The 13,744-nt window shown below is 40.6% G+C and overlaps 1 protein-coding gene across 2 annotated transcripts in view; it reads right to left on the reverse strand.

Moving 5' to 3' along the window:
- The window catches only part of ARHGAP8 (Rho GTPase activating protein 8), a 54,598-nt gene extending 48,312 nt beyond the window's left edge, over nucleotides 1–6,286 (reverse strand). For both annotated transcript variants that reach the window (XM_083859334.1, XM_083859335.1), the window contains exon 1: nucleotides 5,598–6,286. The gene's annotated coding sequence lies outside the window, so the exon portion shown is untranslated. The remainder of the gene's footprint in view (nucleotides 1–5,597) is intronic.
- Between the last annotated feature and the right edge of the window lie 7,458 nt (nucleotides 6,287–13,744).

The raw sequence follows: 13,744 nt of genomic DNA on the forward strand, positions 1-13,744 counted from the left end.
GGGGCAACCACAACTTCTCTTTGCAAGAGCCTCACCACCCTCACAGAGAATTTCTCACTGATATCTAATTTCCTCCTCATATCCCATCTACTTCTCCCTTCTGTCAATTCACAGGTTGCCATGATGACAATGCTTTACCTGATGAAACATTTTTCTACAGTTATACCATATGTCCAAACTCAAAGTACATTGCAACTTGTCTGCCTTTATAATGTTTGTGGTCACAGCTGCAGAACTGCAGCAGGTAAGGAAACCTTAAACCTCGACTCTCTATCACCAGTTTTCCTCTACTGGAAAACCTGTGACACACTGTCATTTCACTGACCACAAAATACGTGAGAGTAATCTCTTCCCTGTTCCCCCTGCCATACCTTTTCTGCTGGAAGGAGTCAAAAATCTATTTATGAGAAAGAATTTAGCATGTCACAGTGAAATAAAGAGTGTTTCCCTACTGCATATAAATACCTGCAGGTATCAGCTAGTCCCAGTTCTGAAAGGACCAAAGTAAAGGGACCGTTTCTAGCCATTACTAGCAAAAAAAGTTTGGGAAATATTTTTTTGTTGTCTGAAACAGTGCAGATATTTTCTTATCACATACACTTGTTCATCTGGCACAGTACAAGCATATGAGGTTAAAAAAAGTGCCTAACGTATAACCAGTTGACAGAAAGCCTTATGCAAGCCTGCTCTGTCATTAAGACAAAATTATCTGAACATGGATAAGTGGTTGCAATAAATACACTACACCATTTTTTGGATTCAGCATAACTGGTTATTGACTAAACAAAAAATATTATAATGTAATCATAATAAACACTAATGATCAGTCATCTATGGAGCTTGCTCTCCAAATTAATACACTGTAGTACACACTAATGTGGTAGAATTATGTTTAACTAGCTTCCATCCCAAGGGATTACATACTTTCAGTTGCAGACAAGTATATTTTTAAGATTGTGGGTTTTAATTGAATTCCTCTGACAAGTTACTGGACAAAGGGTTGGTGTATTGTGATAAAAAGGGTTGTTTTAATTGCATAATTATTCACTGGAGATTCCTCTGGGTGGAATAAATTAGAGCTTTTAAAATAATTTTCTGTTCTTCTTATACTTATGCAACACAGGTCAAGGTTTCTAGTTCTTGTTAAAATACTGAGGCTTACCATCATCCCTTCCACCTCCAAGCTGCACAAAACAAAACAGTACTGTAAAGTACCAGAGTTCCAAAAGCCATTTTATATGGTGATCATATACCCCATGTTTAGCTATAAATCTCAATTCAAAATCAACTTAAATGATGGCAACAACCCCTGTCATTCCACTGTTTTTTCATTTGTGCTGGACTGTTTCTTAGCTAAGACTGTTTCTTAACTGAAGATCCAGCTAGCTGTTGTTTTGCCCAAACCAGTTATTTCTTCATCAACTCTTCAAGTACCAAGACAAAATATTTGCAAGCTGGACAGTTTGTTATGATAACTTACTGTGCAGGAAATGCAATATTGTAAAGCAGGGAAGTGTTTTACTACAAGAGCTCAATGCACAGTGTCCATTGAGCTGACAAGGCAGTCAGTGAGTGTTTCAGGTAGCTCAGTGATTGTTCTGCTGGGTCAAAGAGCTCAGGAGGGCCCAAACCAGTTCATTTCTTCAATACCAGCCATATAATCCAGCAGGAACAACAACCACCTCAACTTTAACTCTGAAACCAAACCCTCCCATAAGGCAGTCCACCTCAACTTTCCCCTCTATTTACATCAGTGCATCCCATCCTGAAAATCTTGGTATTTCAAATCACATCCCCTGCCAGGTTTTCATAGATGCTTTGAAATTCCAACCAAAGAAAAACTCCAAAACAATTTTACATTTCACAGAATCACAGAATGCCAGAATAGCTTGAGTTGGAAAGGACATTAAAGCTCATCTCATGCCATGGGCAGGGACACCTTCCACTAGACCAGGTTGCTCCAAGTGCCATCCAACACTTGACTACTTGAAAACTTCCAGGGGTGGTGGGGCAGACACAGCTTCTATGGGTAACCTGTGCTAAGGCCTCACCACCCTCACAGGAAAAAACTTCTTAACATCCAATCTAAACCTACTCTTTATCAGGTTGAACATATTCTCCCCTTGTCCTGGCACTCCAGGCCCTTCTAAATAGTCTCCCTCTTTCTTTCTTGTTGCCTCCTTCAGGTACTGGAAGGCCACAATAAGTTCATCCTGAAACGTTTCCTCTCCAGGCTGAACAAACCTAATTCCCTCAGCCTTTCCTCATGGGAGAGGTGCTCCACCCCTTGGATCAACTTGGTGCCTCCTCTGGACTCGCTCCAGCAGCTTCATGTCCTTCCTGTGCTGGGATCTCAGGACTGGAGGCAGCTCTGCAGGTGGGATTTCACAAGCAAGTGGCTTCCAGAGTTTGGGAGGGCTTCTAAAAGTGGAAGCTCACCTGACGTTCCAGACTTTCATTAGTAACATTCACCAAAACAAAGAGTAAGATTGACATAAAGAATCCCATGCAACTCCTGACTTTTCCCATTGCTTCAATTTTATATATTTAGTAAGTGTAAACACATGAAAGATTTTGTATATAGCAAACATAATAATTTTGTGCTTTTCTTCTTCTTGTGACAGGTTTAAATATTGAACAATAACAGGAAAGACGTGTAGACTCTGTGAACAAAAACACTTTAGTCTGGCCTATTTCTTGTATGGCAGACAATATATTCTTTCATAATAATTCAATGCCTTCTCAAAGTTATGAATAAACTCATTACATTTATATTCTGAATCTTCTCTAGTTCTTCTTACTGATGTGATAAAAGACACCATGGAGTATTTCAAGATGGAGCATCCAATACAGTGGATTCTCAGCAGGCACATTATTGTGCATTTATAGTTCTTACAGTGGTCTAACAAATAATATCTAATCAGTTTTCTTTAACATTAATACAGAGGTAGCTCTACAGCTTTTTAGCTGGTAGGCATCTCTGGAATAATTTTAATGAACACATGTGTGTGAGAGGGCAACATGAGGAAAAACATGGAAAAGAACCTCTCTATTTCCTTCTAAATAACCTTTAAACTTTTTCTTGTCCATCCCTTTTCACATCTAATCCGAGCCTCCATACTCATCAGGGTGAGCCTGGGATGGTTCAGTAAAATTCCCACTGACAATTCTGTAAGGAGCTTAAGGTTTAGTTTAAATTTTGGGGGGTAGTTTTAAAGTGTCTATCTGCAGAGACTTGGAATATGATGTAAATTTTTACATGTTATTTTCAGTGGGCTTTGCTGTCATCATGTCTCACTGTGTCAGGGCATGTCACCCTGTGTCACAGAACAACTAAGTCCTTCTTGAAGCTCTGATATTCACCTTTATCACCATGATCCTGCAGCACCATACCAACTATTCCCTCATGTTTTTGTGACCTGTATGGAAGAGGCAGCTCAAAGTCTTCTACAGGGTTAATTTCAAAGCTATAAAAAACCTAGTGAAATACAATCACTGAACAATTTATCTGAAAAAACCTCTTAAATTAAAATCCTATAAAAAACAATACTCACTCAGCTTTGAACACAATGACTTCATGTGTCTGTGCATATTCTTTTTAAAAAATTGTTTAAAGTTCATAGGGGAGTACTAAAAACACTGTTTAGAAATTTCCCCTGGCAGTACTACCATCAAACATTTATTCAGTCCAGGAAAACTAAAAATATAGATTACATCTCCCCATACTTATTTACTTTTTGAATTCCTGCTCTAACAATGAAACAATCACACAAGGAACTCTGTTTCATTTCACTTAATAAAGTTGCACCTAGCATTACTGTATATTTTTGTCTGAAGATATTGGAATAAATTATCTATGTGAAACAACTTTATAAAGTAATTTATTTGGTTACAAAAACATCAGTGACTGACTCTGATCTACTCAGAGAACTCTTACCAAACTCCTCAATTAGAGGCTAAAATAGCATGTCCCTTTAGACAGCACCCTGAAGGTCTGTGACATCTCAGTGGCAAATATCACACTTAGATGCCAAAACACCTCCAAAAATCAGGGGTGACACCTCCTTGGGAGAGACTTTGGTGTCTGAGATAACCTTGACTCCTGCTCCATGAGGAGCGTTACTTCTGTGTCCCAGGCTGGATCTACTCAAGCCCTGATGAGAAGTTGAGCCATCACTGAGCTCAGAGAATGAGAGGCCAAGAGCTCACCGGTGTTAAAAAGAAAAGGAAAGGCAAATCGCCAGCAAGGACATCAATACAGAATAGTGCAGCAAGGACAGGAATCCTGGCTGTGCCTTTGGCTATCCTTGTGGGAAGGGAATAGGCATCCAACCGGGAATGGGCTGCTGCCCTGCTGTGAAAGTGTGGGAAGAGGCTTGATCTCTTTTGTCTGCAGCCTGTTGGTGGATTTCCACCAGGGTGTCTTGGGAAGGGGGGCTGGATGGCAGGAATTGCAGGAATGCCAAGGCAGCAAACAAGAGGAACCGGTTTTAGTATGTACTCGAAGCCTGCCACAGCTTCCCCAGGAATTAAGTCAGCCTTAAGTAAACTTGGTGTCACCTTCTGCCGGGAAAACTTGTGACTAAACAGCAGAGCCATGGCTCAGACATCTGGAAAGGTTCCATATAAATTCAGCTCCACAACAATGTGGATTTTAACTACATGCCAAATATATGATGCAACACATACAGAGTGCAGAAAAGTGAACTAACTACATATAAACATCTATCATAGTGGGGGGTGAAGATAAATCATTTTCAAGCGACTTGACAACAGAGAGGAGGAAATAGAACCCTGAAAGCACAGCACACCAATACATTGCTGGAGATAGTCTTCAAGGTTTTTTTTATGGCTTAAAGTGTCCAGTCTCAAGATGCACATCTGGTACCAGCACATCCAGACAACCATGGAATGCCTACTGCAATTGTCAATCCGTTTTCTGTTTCTTGTCAGTGCAATAATACAAACTCAAATTCTGCAAGAGAAATAATATGCAGAAAGTTTTTGTCCCACGGAGCTCTCCTACGAAATCAGTGGGAATACCCAGAAGAGTGCAAATTCACCTACCCAACAACCAAACCCACCAAACATGTTCTCAATGTACAGAATCCCGGTGTGGCATCCTTGAGCCAATAACCACAAGTCCGTTCCCAAGCAAGAATGTAAACATCGGTGTCAACTAACAGCCTCATATAACATCTACTACGTTATCAATCTTTGCTGTTACGACCTTTGAACCACATTATTGCAGGAAACAGTAAATCATGAAGGCGTCCTGCAGAAGGAACGCAGGGAAAGGCTGGTTGTGCCACTGCCGGGTGAGCTCGGTGCAGCCACACCGAGCAGGAATTGCCACACCATGGGGCAAAACGCGGGTCGGATCCCAGACCATCCAAATTGTTGGTTCCCCTTTGGAGAGGGCGCTTCACATCCAAAAAACCCGGTGCGTTAGGGCAGCCAAAAGCAGAAGCACAAAGTGCTTGGCTTGACGCATCCCTGTACAGATCCAGGTATCCGGAGCGCTCCCACCGCCCCCGCGCCGCTCCCAGCCCCTCTCCCTCTAGGAAACCCGTCGGCTTTTACCTTTTGCCTTTTACCTTTTACCAGAGGTGCGGTTTGCGGTGCAGAGCCCGGTGCCGGAGCGGATCCCGGCCCGGCCTTTCGGTTTCGCTTCCCGAGGGGGCGGAAGGCGGCGGGTTCTGCCCCCCGCCCTCCGTGCGGCTCCAGCCGGGAAACCCGAGAGGAGGATGTGGGGATTAATCTCCTCTTACCGCCTCTCGATTGTTCAGGGGGGGAAATAAATCACTGATTTTTTGCGGCTTCGCCACCTGAGCGCAGGGATTGATGAGTGAGTCCCCGGGGACCCGCCGTGGGTCACTCACCCCAGGAGGACACTGTGCTGCAGGGCTGGGTGGCTTTGCCCCATCAGACCCAGGAGTGGCACTGATAGTTGCCAGCCTGTGCTAAAAAAAAAAAAAAAAAAAAAAAAAAAAACAAAAACAAAAAAAAAAAAAAAAAAAAAAAAAAAAAAAAAAAAACCACAAAAAAACCCCAAAAACAAACAAACAAACAAACAAAAAAAACCAAAAACAAAAACAAAAAAAAAAAGGACATTTACCCTTTTCCATCTATCATTCCACATAAGTGTGTGACACCAGTAGCTCCTCCAGGTCTACTCATGTCCCCACACGGTTAGGACAGGTCCAAAGCATCATCAGCATCATTATCCTGACAAAAGACTGCAAGTTCTTCTTCTGTCCCACAGCTTCACCAGTATGATGCTGTTTTCTTTACATCCCCTGGAACTCACTTTCACACTCAGAAATTGCCTGTAAAAGAATGGGAAATAAACTGAGATAAATCAATGGTAAGGAAAAAAAAACAAATAACTCACAATTAGAGGCACAAGGCCACTGCACCACCAAGGCAGAAATTGTCAGATGCTTCCACTGCTCCAGGAAAATCCTGCTGGACTTACATCCCCCAGTTTCTGTTGGTGACAGCCATCAGAAGGGGGGCTGTGGCTGCTGCAGGGTCTGACTGCCCAGACAGTTCCCATCTGATAGAATTGGCCCTGCAGATTGAGTGATTAGTTTGTTCAACTCTTTTTCTTTCTTCTGTCCATCCTATTCACCCCATTTTATTAAAATTAAAAGGAATTTCTGCTAAGGGCACAACTTTGCATTTCTTCTATTAAATTGCATGTAGCTTCTCTTTCTGCAGACTCATCCAATTCTTTCCATGAGGTATTCCAGTCATTATCTGTTGTAGCACCAGGTCTTAGGTTTATGTCGTCAGCAAATTTCATTAGCACACACATGGTTTTTTTGCCAAGGTCACTAATAAAATTTTAGCCAAGATTGGTCCCTATGGAACCACACTAGTAACCTCCTTCCACCAAGGCTCTTCCTTTCAGCACATGCTGTTGTCCTCACTTTTTATTTCTTACATTCAGCCACATCTCTCCATCTTAATATTAATTAATTTTCTCTCATGGCAACCTCTCAAATGTTCTATTGAAGTCCAGACAGATTTCATGTATTTACATTGTGTAAGAGAATGATTTATCAGACTTTATCATGCTGGCTTAGTCTGGTATGTTCTATGTTAGTGAAAGTACTGCTGCATTTTAACTAGTTATTTCCATATCTTTAATTAGTTTTCCTTCAGCATTTTTTCTAAAGCTTTGTGTATTGATGAGGTCAGATAAAGAGGCTGTAGCTGCTTGGATCAGTCCATTTTCTTACCACATACAAGTCCCACACAAAATTATACTTTTCAGTGTTTCTTGGGCTGCTCTGGCCACTAGGTCTGACCTGAAATTAAGGCACAGAATGCCCATGGTTTATTTTAGAGTAACCCCTTGGGCCCAAAAAGCCAAACGGGTGTTTTTTATTTCAAAGTCTACCTCACTAGTTTCTTCTGCAAAGCTACAGAGATTGCCTAGTTCCCAGATTCCCTTACAATCATGCCTTTGAGATTTTTTGTATGCAGCCTGAATGCTCTGGCCTTGCTTTGCATAGACCTTTTCCATTTTAAATGCATTTCTTTATGCTTTCATTTTTATTGCATTAACACTTTGCAACTCAAAAAGAGTAACTGAAGAACGCTGCTTCTTCTCTCCTCTTCATGAACATGTTCAGTGAATGGACTTAGATAAATCTTATTGATTTAAAACAAAACCATTTTGCTCATCTCCAGTTGCAGCCAACAGCCACCTCAAAACAAAATGTAGATGTGAAGTTCACGGCTGAATAAAGTGTTCAAGCTCATCCTACAGAGAGAACTTTTTTTCTCTTGCATTAGTTTGGTCTTTGAAGAGATTCCTTTCCATGGACTTTGCCATTTCCTTAATTAGCTCTCCAATGATACAACACTCCACTTTCAGATCGAGAAGACCATGGTGAGATCCTTGCTGACATTTAATTCCTCAGAGCAATAGCACAAATGGGAGGGGTGAGGAGGCAAGTCCAGATTTTTTTGCTGGACTCATGCACTTCTTTAATGTTCAGGCAGCATGAAACTCTCCCCCTGGCACCTCATCTCCCCTGCATCCATTTGTATGTCTGAGTAAAGAGCTTGTTTAGAGGTGGATTTATTTGAACCACATACTGTGGCAGTGAGCTCAGTTTTCAAAAGGAGATTATCTAGAAATTTGGAAGAGGGAGCTCCTGGTCTCATTCAAATCAGGGCAGCAATGACTCTAAGGACCATAGGATTGTTGCTGGAAGACCTCAGTGCCAACTCAGCTGTTCATCTCCTTTTGGCACAATGTCTGTGCAAGATGTGTATCACTTGTGTTGTTTTAACTGTGCTGACAGACGATCAGGATTCTGTAGGCAGGATGTAAAGCTAAGTATAGGCTAGACTTTGGACACTAAAAGCAAGTTTTACTAATAAAATAGTGAGATTGCATCAGGCTGTAGGTTTTTACTTGGTAAAAGATCATCTCTGTTTCCTCCCAAGGTACAGTAGGTTTGCACAGTGTGTCTCTGAGATGGCAGTGGGGCCAGCTGACCTTATGCAAACAGCAAGGTGATGTTTGTGAGTAAGACTGGGACATCTCACCAGGTTAGGCTTACTAAGGAATGCAGTTTTTATTTTTGTTCAAAATTAGATAGTGCTATATGGGAGAATTTACCCTTTTGACCCTACACTGTATGTATATTTGAGCTTTTCATTTCAAATTAACCAGAACCAAATGCATGCTTTTTGGCATCTCTAAGGCTATAATTTATAAACAGGAATGCTTAAGGAATATAATTCAATACTGCTAAAAGTTACTTTCTCTAAAGTTGTGAATGAGAGCCCTCTAATGCAAAATGATTTAGTATGGATCACTGTGTCTTGTTATTAATAATGTATAATATATCAGCAACATAAATACACAGATCCAGTGGAACCTCCAGTATTCTTTCAATGCATCTCAAATTTCTAAAATGGCAATGCATTACTACTGTATGGATTGTAAAGCAAAAACATTAATTTAAAAGGAGAAAAAAATTCCTGTTTCACCACTTAGAGTGAAAAATAACATACATCAATAAAGATGAAATAGCACTGCTTCATTTCTGGGCTTATTTGTGTAATATTTCCCCTAGTCAGGCAATTTTCATTGCTACAAAATAAAAATGAACACCAAAAAAAAAGCTGTAAATCAAAAGCAAAGTTTAAGAGACTGAAAAGTTGTTTGATTTTTGTTTTTCCTCTCCATTGCTTGGATTTCCTTAAAGAGGAAATTCCACAGTAATTATCATTAGTGAGCCATGTTAACAGCAATCCCATGAAACCATAGGCTCTTCTCAAAGTCATTCCCTCTTAAAAGAAATAAATGCTAATATGGGCCAAATCCTCATTTGCTTGCTTAGCACCACTGAATTTAGCAGCAAAACAATTTACTCTGGCAAATCACCCACGTTGTCATTTCAAATCAGCTAATTATGAGACACAGAATAACTGCAAGAGTCATGTAGTGTGACCCACAGGAAGCCCTGCTGTACAAATACCTTGGCTGCTTTGGTAGGTCTGATTCCTGGTGATTCCTCCAGGTGATTCCTGGAAGGCCCAGATAAATAAAGATCAATGGAGAAAGATGACAGATTTTTCTGAGGAATACTTTCTGCAAGCACAGGCTTCAGAAAGAAGCATACTGGTCCAAAGCAGTGGTACTCCCAGCCTCTCAATGCATACCAGATGTGTCTGAAAAGCCACACGTTTCCTAGAAGTAAAGATATCTCAAAACCTGTTTCTCAGGAAGATCTTAATAGAATCCATAAAAGACCTGGTCTTCAACCGAACTGTGAAACTTAAATCCCTTCCTGAATGTTTTAACAACTGACAAACAATCTCAAGATCAAGTTCTTCTCACCATTTTCATCAGCCCTTGACCAGAAACTTTTCATCAGTTTCTTTCTACCTCATCTTTACCAGAATTACATATAAGGGCACTGACTTACACTTTGCTTTCTGACCTGAGTTCATTAATGAGAATTTGTTCCATGGACTGAGAAGAACTGGCTTGTTTCAGGTTCAACCTGAATTTCTACCAAAGTTTTGCATCAGTTTTTATCAAGAGCTCCCTCTCAATAAGGACAATTTAGAAGCAAGACTGTGAATGCAGCTTCTATATGAAAGTGTCTTGGTTTGGAGACAAACTTAGCAGAAAACACTCTGAAATAGGTGTTCCCTCCAAAGAAAAGGTCCCCAGTAATCACTTTTGCCAACGAGAAATGAATACCAGTGGGTGGAAGTGGAAAAAAAACCCCAAAAAGAAATAATAAAACCAAACTAAAAACCAAAGGGTGCCCATCGAGGCAGAGAAAAGGATTGAATAAATGTTACATATTAAAACTTCAAAACCTTAACCCCCCCACCAGACTGTATGGCCAGGAGGCAATGATGATGGCTGCTCTCTTTGTCTCAGGGAGAGGAGCAGATGGAGGGTTTAGTGCCCCTTCTCATCTTGGTTCAGCTTCTCAGGTTTGGGGCAGACCTCCACTGACTCCCCAGACTGAAAAAAACCAAAGCCAAAAGAAGTTCAAGGGAATAAAATAACAACAACAAAACAAACTGCCAAGAGGATTCCAGGTACAGACTCCAGGTTAGGGGAAGGGAAAAAAACCCAACTTGTTGCTTCAAGGTAGCAAAACACTAATCCAACAAAAGGAACAATGTAGAGTGTCCTGGTCCAGCTGCAGCCTGAGCATCCAGAGAGAGAAGAGAACAGAGAACAAAAATTTGCAGATCAGTTCCCAATGCAAATACAGCAGCAAACAGTACAATCAGCACATATGGCAGTAGATTTTTATTAATTGGTTAACAGCTCCAATAACATAGTTGCCTACACATAAAAGTTATGTAAATAGAGCTCAATCACCATATGGAACTTGAACAAGATGATAATGGGCAACAAAGCGAGACAATCCCATTCATTTTCCATATGGCTTCTGTTGACTTCTATCTATTACACTGAAACTTCTCTGTACATTATTATGTATAATAATGTGTTTTGCTTTTCAAAATGATGTATTTAATTAGGAGCACAAGTTTACACTGGTGTCTCAGAAGGTATATAAAGAGAACTTAAACTGGATACCAGTGTCATGCTTGCTTGACTTAATTTTTTTTAATTTGATGAAGATGGTTAAGCTAAACCTTATTCCACTAACAGGAAAACCTTTCCAAATCTAATGAAACAGCACAACTATTGCAGTATTGCACATTTTATTGCACAAAAGTGAATGGCAGCAAACACAAGCTATTGATACATTCCTCTATCAGCACCATTGCAACTGTATATACAATGTGCATTATTTTCCTCTCTAGCAAGACAAATGGTATTAGATTCTTTTTTCTACAGTGGAAGGGATAGAAAGACATAAATAGATACTTTGAGGAATTCACTTGGGACAAACAAATCATTATTGAGAAAAGCCTGATACTTTTCTCGCTTTTGGCTTTAACATATATATCATTTGGAGCCAATAATTAACAGTTTGATTTTTCAGACAGATCTGCAAAGTACAGCTTTAGAAAATCAGACAGAGAAGATGGTCTTTGCAGAGTGAATTGTTGATGCAATGCATGTGCTTTTCCAAGTGACATGGGGGTGCAATCAAAGCTCAGTGGCTTTCAGGTCCCAGACTCAGAGAGGTGGGGGAAGAGATGAGGAGCAAACAGAACGAAGAGCCTTCCACCTAGTGGAAGCTGATTTTTTAACAGCTGATTCAGAACAGTCTGCAGTTCTCACAGCAAGTTCTTTCTCTGTAAGCACCACTGACAGAGAGAGCCCTTCTGTGCACCTCAGTGTAGAAATACAGGCTGGGATGCTGCACTGAGAAATGCTCCAGCCCCAAACCACTTTCTCACCTTCCCTGTCACGCTCAAAACTCCTGTTAAGTAGTCAGTGTTCAAGTCTAAATTATTTCAGAAATGAGTTGTGGAGGGCATAGTATTGCCTTAGTATTTCATCCTAAAATAGGAAAGTGATTAGAACTACAAAGCCTGTTTGAACAGGGAGCTTCCCTTAAGAACATGAGAAGAGCCTGGGGCTGGCTATTGAATCCCATCTTCATGCACTATCAGAGACCTCTCATGATTGGTTTAATGCTGTTGCCCACTATTATTCTAATTTTCACTGGAGTGTTACTGATTTTTTAGCTGGCTCAAAGCCATTTTGATGTCCAGTGTGCAAAGTTTGGTAAAGCAATAGAAAACAGGGCAGCAGGGTGTTTTGGAATTCTCTGACACTCCAGAAAATGGGTTTTACATCCTCCTACAGCTGAAAAATAAAGTGAGACAACAAAACCTCCTGTGGTTGTGTTGTGGTTTAACGTAGTTTGTTTTTCACTTGGGGAGGGAGTCCAGATGTGGAAGTGGTTCCTTGTGGGGACCTTGGCAGCTTCCTTTGGGCCTGGCAGAACTAATCAGCTGGATAGTTTTAAATATTGACACCCTGTTAAACCACTTAAGAAAGCTGAACACGGCTCTGGGAAATCACATTTAAACATGAACATACTCCGGGAAAAACTCTCTTGCTCCCAGCCGTGTGCCAAGGATCACCTCCATCTGGAGAAGGCAGGAAAAACAACCCTGATCTCCACTAAATCACACACCACTGGGCCTTTTCCTCTCCTCCATCAATGACAGTCCTCTGAACAAAAGACAGCAGAGGACTTGAATGTTTCATCTCCCTAAAGAGATTTGTAAAACCACAGCAGCAGCACCCCACCAGGTGCTGAGGTTTGAAGTCTCCCATTTGCCTTTTTTTCCCCCCTTGATAGGGGTAGTTGGTGAACTCCAGGGAAACTGGAAACTTTTAAAGAAAGGGCTTATTCCACCATCTGAAATTCACAGAAGCATTACATCATTATTCAAATGAAAAGCTGCTCTTAGTTATTAACATATTTCTGTTAACAACAAAAAAGCAAGATAGTGATATGAGGGGAGATATGCACATTCTTATTTATATGGTAATTGAAGTCAGGGAGCTTGCCTAAGATGTGGTCTGCATCAATTAAACTATGGTGGGGCACTAGAAATCTTTTCCTCTTCCTAAGATGTTATGGGGAAAGAGGCATTGAAAGTCAGCCAATTTATCTACTTTGTAACATGATGGCTAGTTTTTGCCTTTCTAAAGACAAAGCAAAATTATTACTTATTCTCTGTAACAAGTGACAAGAGAATTATTTCTATCAAACCCATCCTAAACAAGAGTAAGAATATTACTTCCCCTCCTACAAATTTGCATATTTAGACTGCTCTTAGCAGGATGCAGTGTGCTATAATTCAGTGGCTCATATTCTATATCAATCAGGCTTTTTTTTCAAGAGTAAAAATATTTTTAAAAGCCAGTGTACAAATCACAATTGCATTTCATCCAATGTGTTGATAAATCACAGTGCAAAAAGCAATGAGGTGGGAATAGTTCAGCTGATATTGGTGGTGCTGGGGGTGACCTGAGCTGGATCCAGTGAGTCCAGCAAGCCCCTCTGCAAACACTTCATTAACACAGGTAATTGTGAGTGCTGATGAAGCACTCTGAGAAGGCATCTTGTACTGTTCTATAAGTATAATTTTAATACCTTTGTTTCATGTGTCAAACTGGGGCTGCTGCGTAGTGGTTAAGCCAAGGGAGCCATTCATTCATCACTGGTTTATGCTTACCTGTCTCTGGGTTTGTCCAAATTCCTCAGGGCCTCACCAAAGACAAACCAAAACCACAAATCATCATCCAGCAGTGTGG

This window comes from Zosterops lateralis (genome assembly GCF_965231275.1).
Source record: "Zosterops lateralis genome assembly, chromosome: 4".
Lineage (NCBI taxonomy): Eukaryota > Metazoa > Chordata > Aves > Passeriformes > Zosteropidae > Zosterops > Zosterops lateralis.